Source organism: Psammomys obesus, unplaced genomic scaffold (assembly GCF_907164565.1).
Source record: "Psammomys obesus unplaced genomic scaffold, mPsaObe1.curated_primary_1811, whole genome shotgun sequence".
Classification (NCBI taxonomy): domain Eukaryota; kingdom Metazoa; phylum Chordata; class Mammalia; order Rodentia; family Muridae; genus Psammomys; species Psammomys obesus.
In genome coordinates this window covers 6,576,471-6,585,880 of record NW_026596125.1, presented here as the reverse complement: position 1 = coordinate 6,585,880, position 9,410 = coordinate 6,576,471, and the positions used below count along the sequence as shown (strand labels likewise).

The 9,410-nt window shown below is 41.9% G+C and overlaps 1 protein-coding gene and 1 pseudogene across 4 annotated transcripts in view; one reads left to right on the top strand and one right to left on the bottom strand.

Moving 5' to 3' along the window:
- Nucleotides 1-9,410, bottom strand: part of Cnnm2 (cyclin and CBS domain divalent metal cation transport mediator 2) — a 138,070-nt gene that overhangs the window by 118,106 nt on the left and 10,554 nt on the right. The gene's annotated exons all lie outside the window — the stretch shown is intronic.
- LOC129665229 (small nucleolar RNA SNORA70) lies at nt 8,844-8,971 on the top strand (annotated as a pseudogene).

The window sequence follows — 9,410 nt, the reverse complement described above, 5'->3', positions numbered from 1 at the left end:
AAGAGAAGAGAAGAGAAGAGAAGAGAAGAGAAGAGAAGAGAAGAGAAAAAACAAAGGAGAAATAGGTAATGATTACTAACAATACAGAACTCTGCCAGAAATACCTCTATTTACCTTTGAACCGGTGTGTGACCAAGTAACTCTTATGGATATATTTATAACATTCAGTATAGGTAGGGCCTCACAGGTAGGGACATCACTGCCATTTGTAGAAAGGGCAGCAAAAATTTGCATCTTCTCTAATATCTGGCTTGGAGAGTGGTCTTTAGAGGTCATGGACAAAGCATGAACCGACGGATATTTAGCTAATGGGAGCTAAGCCAGCTTAAACCAATTAAGGTTCTTTCGCCAGCAAGCTAGCTTCAGCCCCTGTGGTCCCTTCACCCCTTGCGGATGTGCTGGAGAACCAACACATCCTCCATCATCTCAACACATTACAATCCACTCTTGCTCCAGGGGGAGGCACAAATATGCTTCCAGAAGGTCTGTGCTAACTGGTGGGCTTCACCACCCGGGAATCAGGTCAAACCTGGTGCATACTTTTAAGTATCCAGGAGTGGGGTAAACAGTAAGTGCCTGCGTGTGTAATACGCAGGGGCAATGCTGTCTGTCAGCAAAGCAAACCTAAACCGCTTGTGTTCCTTCAGTTAGCTAACAGAATACAGACACGCATATTTATCATCATCTTGTATTTTAAAGGAAGATTTTAGTAAAGACACCTACATGATAGCTTACTTGTCCTGTGACAGGGATCCATTAAAAAAAAAAAATCACATCTTTAAGTGACTTTGCCTTTATACAAACATCCTGAATAACACACACACACAGTATGTCCTATTGCTCTTTTGGGTCAAAAACAAACAAAATTAAATCAAACCTAGCTATACTACTGGCTACTGATGGGTTCTGGGAAGAGACAACCATTGTCTTCAGTTGAGTAGCACTGATGAGCCCACCAGGCTCCAATGAGATGCTTCAAACCCATTGCCACACAGATGGCCCTAGTTAAACTCAGTGGGTCACGAAATAAAACAAAAAGACATAATGAGAAAAGGGGACTTGTAGAGAGAAGGGTGGGAAAGGGGTGAGAAGTGACAGCCACTAGAACATGTTATATACATGTGTGAATATTTCAAAGAACATATTTAATCAAAGTTATGAAAAAAGCGTAATACAATCACGAGAAACAGTATAAATGAGATGTGAGAGGTGGCTGACAGCAGAACACAGCAGAATGCTTTACCGTACATTGTTTCAAAACTAAGATACATTTTAGTAACTACTCTAGTAGCTGGGCAGTAGTGTCACATGCCTTTAATCCCAGCAGGGGCAGATTTCTGAGTTCAAGGCCAGCCTGGTCTACAGAGTGAGTTCCAGGACAGCCAAGGCTACACAGAGAAACGCTGTCTCAAAACAACCAGGAAAAAGAGATGGGGGCATGGGGAGAGAGAAAGAAAGAATACATGCTAAATGAGTGGCATGAAATATAATAAACACATAACCAAGACCATATTCGTTCTTTATCAGACAGGTACTACATGCTTTATGTGTGTGCTTCCCTATGCCTGGCGGTCAGTGGGGACATCTGTAACACCGTCAGCACAAGCACGGGAGCAATGCCCACCACAACATTACGACCGAAGCAGAAGCAGGAGTCCCTCCGCTCCACGCTGATCTGACGGGGCCGCCGTCCTGTGTTCTTTAGCACTGACCACAGTGCCTTATGCCATGTGACTGCAACTAAATAGAAAGCTTCTATATGGATTCAGAAAAAAAAAAAAAATCATGTTTTTTATATGAAGCCATACAAGATTTTATAGAACTAAAGTAATACTCGGTCCTTACCAAGGTTAAAAGGTATTTTTATTCTGGTAGTCGGCGTAAGACAGTCTAGAAACTTCTAAGCGTACCGTAGCACAGGGTTCCAGAGCAGAGCTTTTACTCTTTTGTCTCCTTTGCACAATCTTGATTGTGTCTGCAGTGGTTCCAGAGCAGAGCTTTTACCCTTTTGTCTCCTTTTCACAATCTTGATTGTGTCTGCAGCGGTCATTTCTGCAGACCAATGGACACATCCATTCCCAGAATCTCAACTATCCCCTTTCACAGCTTTATGCTAAAAGTACATCTACTTAGAGCTGAGCTCCTTCACCAATCTTTCCTTTCATCGGAGCTATCGTACCAAAGAACTGTATTCCAGACAGGCTAAAATAAACTGGACTTTGTTTATCTGATAACGTGTTTTGAAATCAATGCAACCTCAAACCCAAATCCCTTCATTTCATACACACAAAAGGCAGAGGGCTTCACTGTATCTCCCTGGTTTTCTGGAACCCCAAGTCTTCAAGGACATCCTGATGTGACAGCACACAATGCAGAAGGTAATGGAAAGCTGAGCTCTCTGTTCAGTAATCAACTCTGCAGAGAAGACACTATTCCTGACAAGCTTTAAATCAAGGACAAAAGGAAACTCAATTTAGAAGAGATGGCAGAGCATGTTGTATTGTTCTAGCTGTTTTTCTTCTTACTTTTCACCATAAAATATGCCCAAACAGTCCCCAGTGTAGCCTGAGTGTCAGGACTATGTAAACCCAAATGCCACTCTAAGAGGCTCTGAGTCAGCACATTTTAGAATCACAGACTGGCAAATGGAAAAACTGAGGCTTTGCGCACTCCGGTAAAGATCTGAAGATGCCCTCAGTCTGTCTCTGGTGAATGGGAAAACAATGACCCTCTCAGATTACAACCCCCCCCCCCCCCCACCACTGACAAGGGGGAGGGAAGGAAGGAAAGAAGGGAGGGAGGGAGGGAGGGGGGGAGGGAGGGAGGGAAGGAGGGAGGGAAACAAAGAAAAAGAGGGCTGGGAAGCAGCTCTGAGAGTGTTTGCGTGCATGAGGCCCTGGAGTTCACTTCAGAACTGCAGAGGTCCATCTTCATTTCTAGTGACCTGGAAAGCCAAATGCTGGTCACAGCACTGGTGTCCAGGACACTGCCATTGCTGCCGGCAGTGTGAAAGGGGCAAAGCCAGGGCTTGCTTTAGCCTCTCAAAAAGAAAAACCCTCCTGAAGAAGGCACTATCAAACAAGGTGGATATCAGCCAGATTGCTCTCTGAACTCGTCACATATCCCCGGACTACAGAACCACTAGAGATATTCATTCTAGCCATCACGTACCCCAGGCTGGCCTCAAACTTGCTATGTAGCTAAGGATGATTTTTTGACTTCTGAGCCTCCTACATCTACTTCTAAGTACAGGAATTACCATCACACCTGTTTTACATGGTGCTGGAGATCAAACCCAAGATTTCATGTATGTTAAGCAAATACTCTACCAACTGTGCAATTTCCCCCATGCCTAAAATTTTAAAGAAAAATGCAAATTTTACTATAATCAAATGAAACAAGTAAATGTAAGATAACCCCAAAAAAGGCAAATACTGTTGAAAAATATTTTAAGTTTTATTTTCATGTATGAGCGTTCGCCTGCATCTACATATATGCATGCCTGGTGTCCAAAGAGAACCAGAATTAAAGTTGGCTGTGAGCCTACTTGCAAGAGAAGCAAGTACTCCTTAGCCACTGAGCCATCTCTCCAAGTCAAGAAGTTCATGTATTTTTTAAAGATTTATTTATTTTATGAATATGAACACTGTTTTCGTGCACACCAGAAGAAATCGGATTCCATTGCATATAGTTGTGAGCCACCATGTGGTTGCTAGGAATTGAACTCAGGACCTCTGAAAGAGCAGTCAGTGCTCTTAACTGCTGAGCCATTTCTCCAGCCCAGTTCATGTAATTTTTAAAACATTTTTTTTTTTTTTTAATTTTAAGAACCATTTGTTAGCCAGGCATGGTGGTGCATGCCTTTAATCCCAGCACTCAGGAGGCAAACGCAGGCAGATTTCTGTGAGTTTGATGCCAGCCTGGTCTACAATGTGAGTCCAGGACAAACAAGGCTACACAGAAAAACCCTGTCTCGAAAAAAACTAAACAAATAAAAACATTTGTTATCTAATAAGTTCAACAGGTTACAGAAGGTAAGATCAATCTACAAAAACCGCTTGGATCTGTACACATTAGCTATGAACAGTTAGAAAATAAAGCTAGTGAAGGAATTCCATTTACTGTGGTATAAAGAACAAAGCAAATGCTCAGGAATAAATTTTACAAAAGGAAAATTTTATATGGAAGGCAAAGAAAGACCTACTGAGTGAGAGGATCTTCCCTGTTACTGGATAAAGACTTTCTGTTATCAAGGTTACAACACTCTCCTGGACCTACAGATGCAGGGCAATCCCTACCAAAAGCATCATTTTTAAAAAATAGAAATGGAGAAGTTGACCCATGAAGACTGAAAGGTGCATCCTTCCCAATTTAAAAACTCATTACAAAGCTACATGAACCAAGAAAGTATGGTGTCGGCATCAGAATATCAGCAAAGGAATTTGAGGCTCAGAAGTAGCCTTCATTTTTATGGCCCACTAATTTTTGACAGGATGTCAAGACAATTCAATGGAGAAAGAACGTCTTTTTCAATAAATGTACTGTGATAACTGGATACCTCTACTCAAGAGAATGAAAGTGAACCCTAACACTGTATATATTAACTCAGAATGGATTAAAGACCTGAGCGTAAGAACTAAAACTGTAAAACTCAAAGAAAAAATCATAAGCCTAAATCTTCACAACTGTGGATCTTGCAACTGCGCCTTCACATGACACAAAAGTATGCCCAAAGAAAAATGACAAATTGGCTTTACTAACATCAAAGACTTTCCTCTTTCAAAGTAAAAAGGTAACTACAGAATGGAATTATATTTACATATCTTATAGCTGACAACTGACTAGCATTCCACATATAAAAAGAGCTCTTCCCAAAGTTTGGCCATGAGTCTCAGCATCTCCCTCGATACCCTGTAGGGTAGAACCTTTCAGAGGCCCTCTGTGGTAGGCTCCTGTCCTGTTCTCTGTTTTCTCCCTCCTCCGATGTCCATCCTCTTTTCCTTTATGAATGGGGATTGAGCATCTTAGCCAGAGTCCTCCTTCTTTATTAGCTTCCTTAGGCGCACTGATTTTAGTATGTTTATCCTAGAGTATTATGAGAGAAGTGGGAGATAGTAAGACCTGAAGAGGACAGGAGCTCCACAAGGAGAGCAACAGATCCAAAAAGTCTGGGCACAGGGGTCTTTTCTGAGACTGATACGCTAAGGACCACTCATGGAGATAACCTAGAACCCCTGCACAGATGTAGCCCATGGCAGTTCAGTCTCCAAGTGGGTTCCATAGTAATGGGAACAGGGACTGTCTCTGACAGGAACTGATTGGCCTGCTCTTTGATCACCTCCCCCTGAGGGGGGAGCAGCCTTACCAGGCCACAGAGGAAGACAATGCAGCCACTCCAGATGAGACCTGATAGACTAAGATCAGAGGGAAGGGGAAGAAGACCTCCCTTATCAGTGGACTGTGGGAGGGGCATGGGTGGGGTAGGAGGGAGGGTGAGATTGGGAGGAGGAGGGAGAGAGGTACAGGGGGGATACAAAGTGAATAAACTGTAATTAATAAAAATAAAATAATTAAGAATAAAAAGAATTAAAAAAAAAAAAAAAGAGCTCTTATAGAGGGTGGCTGGAGTTCAGTTCCCAACACCCAAGTCAGGCAGCTCACAATATCAGTACCTCCAGCCCCAGGGGAGCCAATGCTGACCCCTGTAAGCACCTGAATTCACATGCACACACCCACACAGAAGTACATATACATTATCATACAATTTAAAAATATAAAGAAACAGGCAAAGGAACTACACAGACATTCCCTCAAAGATGCGATGGTGGCTGTAAACACAGGAAGAGATTTTCAACACCTTTATAACTACAAAGCTGCAAATCAAAGCCAAGGAAATATCACTTCACATTGTCCAGAATGTCTGTAAGGAATGGGGGTGGGGGGCGGTACGAAGAGTAACAAAACAGAACCTGGAACCCTCATACACTGCTGGCAAAAATAATAAAATGGGACAGTCACTTTGGAAAAGAGATTAGAAATTTCTCAGAAAGTTAACAAAAAAGTAACCACATGACTGCTACATAGTTACCCAAGAAAACTGAAAACCTATGTCCACACACAAAAAAAAAACCTGTGCACCAATGTTCACAGCGGCACAAGGCATAAGGCAAAAGGGCAAACAACACTAATGTCGATCCACAAATAAATGCATAAACAAGATGTGTTAAATCCTTGAGATGAAGAGTGAGGTGCTGATTCACACTGCAGCATGAATGGACCATGAATGCAATTACTGCTGAGAAAAAAAGAGCCAGGCCTGAGGCTGCACTTCATTTAGATGTAATGTCCAGAACGGGATCACCCGGAGACAGAAAGCAGATAGTGGTAGCAGGGACTGTGAAAGCAGACGTGGGGAATGGCTGCTTCCGGGTGTGGGGATTCTTATGACGGAGGATGAAATGTTTTGAAAGGACAATAGTAACGCTTATACAACCTTGAGAATACACTAAAATTCATGACTTACACACTTAAAGGAGTAAACTACATCCCATTAAAAAAACCTATTTGTTTTAGCAATAAAATACTCCAAGGGGAAATGAAGTAATATTGAGTTTCTTAGCAGGAGTAAAGGTGAGTTTTTCCAAGACCGAGACACATCATGTTCTTAGCACATCTGATTTTTTCCAAGTGTATCATTGTACAAAGTTAACAAGCAGAATTTTGCAAAGATCAACTATGATTTACCCCACCCATACCCATCAACTGCTTTTACTTTTTTCACATCCCCTTCTAGTCTAGGCATGTGCGTATTTTTACAAGTCTATAATCCTTACAAATAATCACCCTACATTTCTCACACAGCCTTCAAAATCATCACTAAATGATTGTAATTAGCAGACATCTCTAATTTCCTTAATGTTCCCCTCTATGCCCTGTCTTCAAGTGTCATGTCATTCATACGTAATGAATACATACATACATTCATTCATACGTCATTTATACCTAATGTTACAACGTACATGAATGTGAAGGCCAACATGACCCTTTTCTTTTCTTCAATCACTGAATAAAGATTTCAGACAAAGGACACTTTTAGGACTCCTGAATGTCTCCCAAAAGTGTCACAATTATACTGCTCTAAGTAACACAAACTTGCTGTATTATACTTTTGATATAATCAATGCTGAAACCAGAATTTCCTTTTGTATTAAAACCTGGGCCATTCAAGGGATTTCAAAATCCATGAGAACTTGCTTTAGACATTTTGTCTGTTATTCCTTCCTGTCACCTACAGTTAAAAAGTGATTATTGTATTCTTGGTATTTGTACTTTAGAGAAAATAGAAAATGTAACAAATTGTGGCCAGCTTGTCCAGTCTGAACAGGGCAAGCACAGAAGTCAATCACATTGAAAAAGAGCTGGTGAGATGGCCAGTGGGTAAAGAGGCTTGCCACCAAGCAGTCTGAGTTCAATCCCCGGACCCACATGGTGGAAGAAGAAAACCAGCTTCTCTGACCTCCACATTTGTGCCAATGCACACTTAGTTACCCACTAATAATGATAATAACGAAAACCTTTTTATAAAAAAGAAAGCGGCGGCAGGGTGGGCAGGGAGAGGGTCCTAGACTACACTAAATTCGGTCTCTTTTAAGATTCTAACATTTATATGCACTATAAGTCACTGTGCTATGCTCTCCCTGACTGTCAATCTCCAGTCTGGACTAAGAACTGCATCCATGCAAAATTCATGTTGAAATTTAATCCCCACCATGGGGGTACTAAGAGCTGGCGCCCTCAGAGCAGGGCAGGTCATAAGGGCGGCCTCAAGAATAACTCAGGCCCTTATCACCAGGCTTGAGAGAGCTAGCCTAAGGCTCTTTTTTGCCCTGCCAATTTTCTGTTATATCAGGACAAAGTAAAAAAGCCTTTACTAGACACCAAATGCCTGGATCTTAGACAACCCAGCCTAGAGAACTTACAAATTACCCAGTTTCTGGAATTTTGTTACAGTAGCATGAACTTAGTCTGTTCCTGCCATGAATACAATTACCAGTAAAGTACTGTTATAATATAAATGATAAGGAACTTGGCACTAAGTCCCAGGCCCAGTTAGAAACATTTTTACATTTACTTTCACTTTTTTTTCTTCTAAGACCAAGGTCTTGCGATGTATCCCAGGTGGACCTGAAATTACCATTCTCCTGCCTCAGCATCCCAAGCACTAGAAATACAGGTATGCATCACCTTGCCTGGCTCACATTAGTTTACTGCATATTATATGAGTTATAAAACATCTCCATTCTCCACTGACTAGGAAATGAAACTGAACATGCTGGTAGAATTTTCAGAAACTTAAATACTGTTGCATGTTATCCATGGAGATATAAAGTAAACTTTGTATCTTTGATTCCTTCTTTCTTGGCCTTTCAAGGTATTTTTTCTCAGTTTAACTAATTTTATCAGTTCTCTAGGAATCCCAGTATTTTAGGAACTGATTTATCTACCTAATCTTGTTTTACTGCAAAATATTCCCTCATGGTAAATGTATTTTTGTTGAATTCTTTTTTAAAATGTGAATTGAATTTTAGGAAGATTCAATAATCTTGTGAAAAAAAAAAATCTCCATTTTCTACTTGGGCCAAAGAGGTAAGTTACTACCCAAAGCACATCCAAGAGAAGCCTACTTGTCTCAACTACATTAACAAGTGGCGTTCTTCCTGCAGCATGCGAAATCAAAACAAAACACTCCGGCCCAGGTCTGACCGTGTATCAGCATGCAGACAGATCCCAGTCGGTGCTGTATTTATGATCAGTGGCAGCAAAACCCAACAGGGGAAGGCTCTGGGCGGTTAAGGCAGCAGAGACTCTTTCCCAAGGGGTCTAGTGTGCAGGGGCTGCAAAGAGCAGCCTCCGCCACAGTGCGCACAGCCTGCTGCTTGTACAGGTTCTCCTAAGGGACCGTGGGAGAGTTTTCCGCTGGGTACACATGTATCTGATCTCAGTGCTAGACTCCAGACAGGTATGTGGGTGCTACCGGAAATCCCCAGGGCATGTGACCTGACCAGGTCATCAGGTCCATCTGCACCAAGCTGCAGAATAAGAAACATGTGACCAAGGTCCTGTGTAGTGCCAAGTTCAAGTTGCCTTGCCACCAGAAGATCCACATCTCAGGGAAGCAAGGCTCCCTATTTGATGAATGGGAAGACACCCCAGCTGAGAAGCAGCTCATCCCTGAGGGCGGTGGGCTGTGGACATGGGGTAGACCCTATACCCCTGACAGCTTACCCTGTGCTGTTAACCCCCACCATGTCGTTATTTACTAATAAATCTCACATCAAGTCCAAAAACAAATAGGTAAGTAAATAAAATCAAAACAGGGAAGTTCTTGGCACTGCCATTATCCATCACCT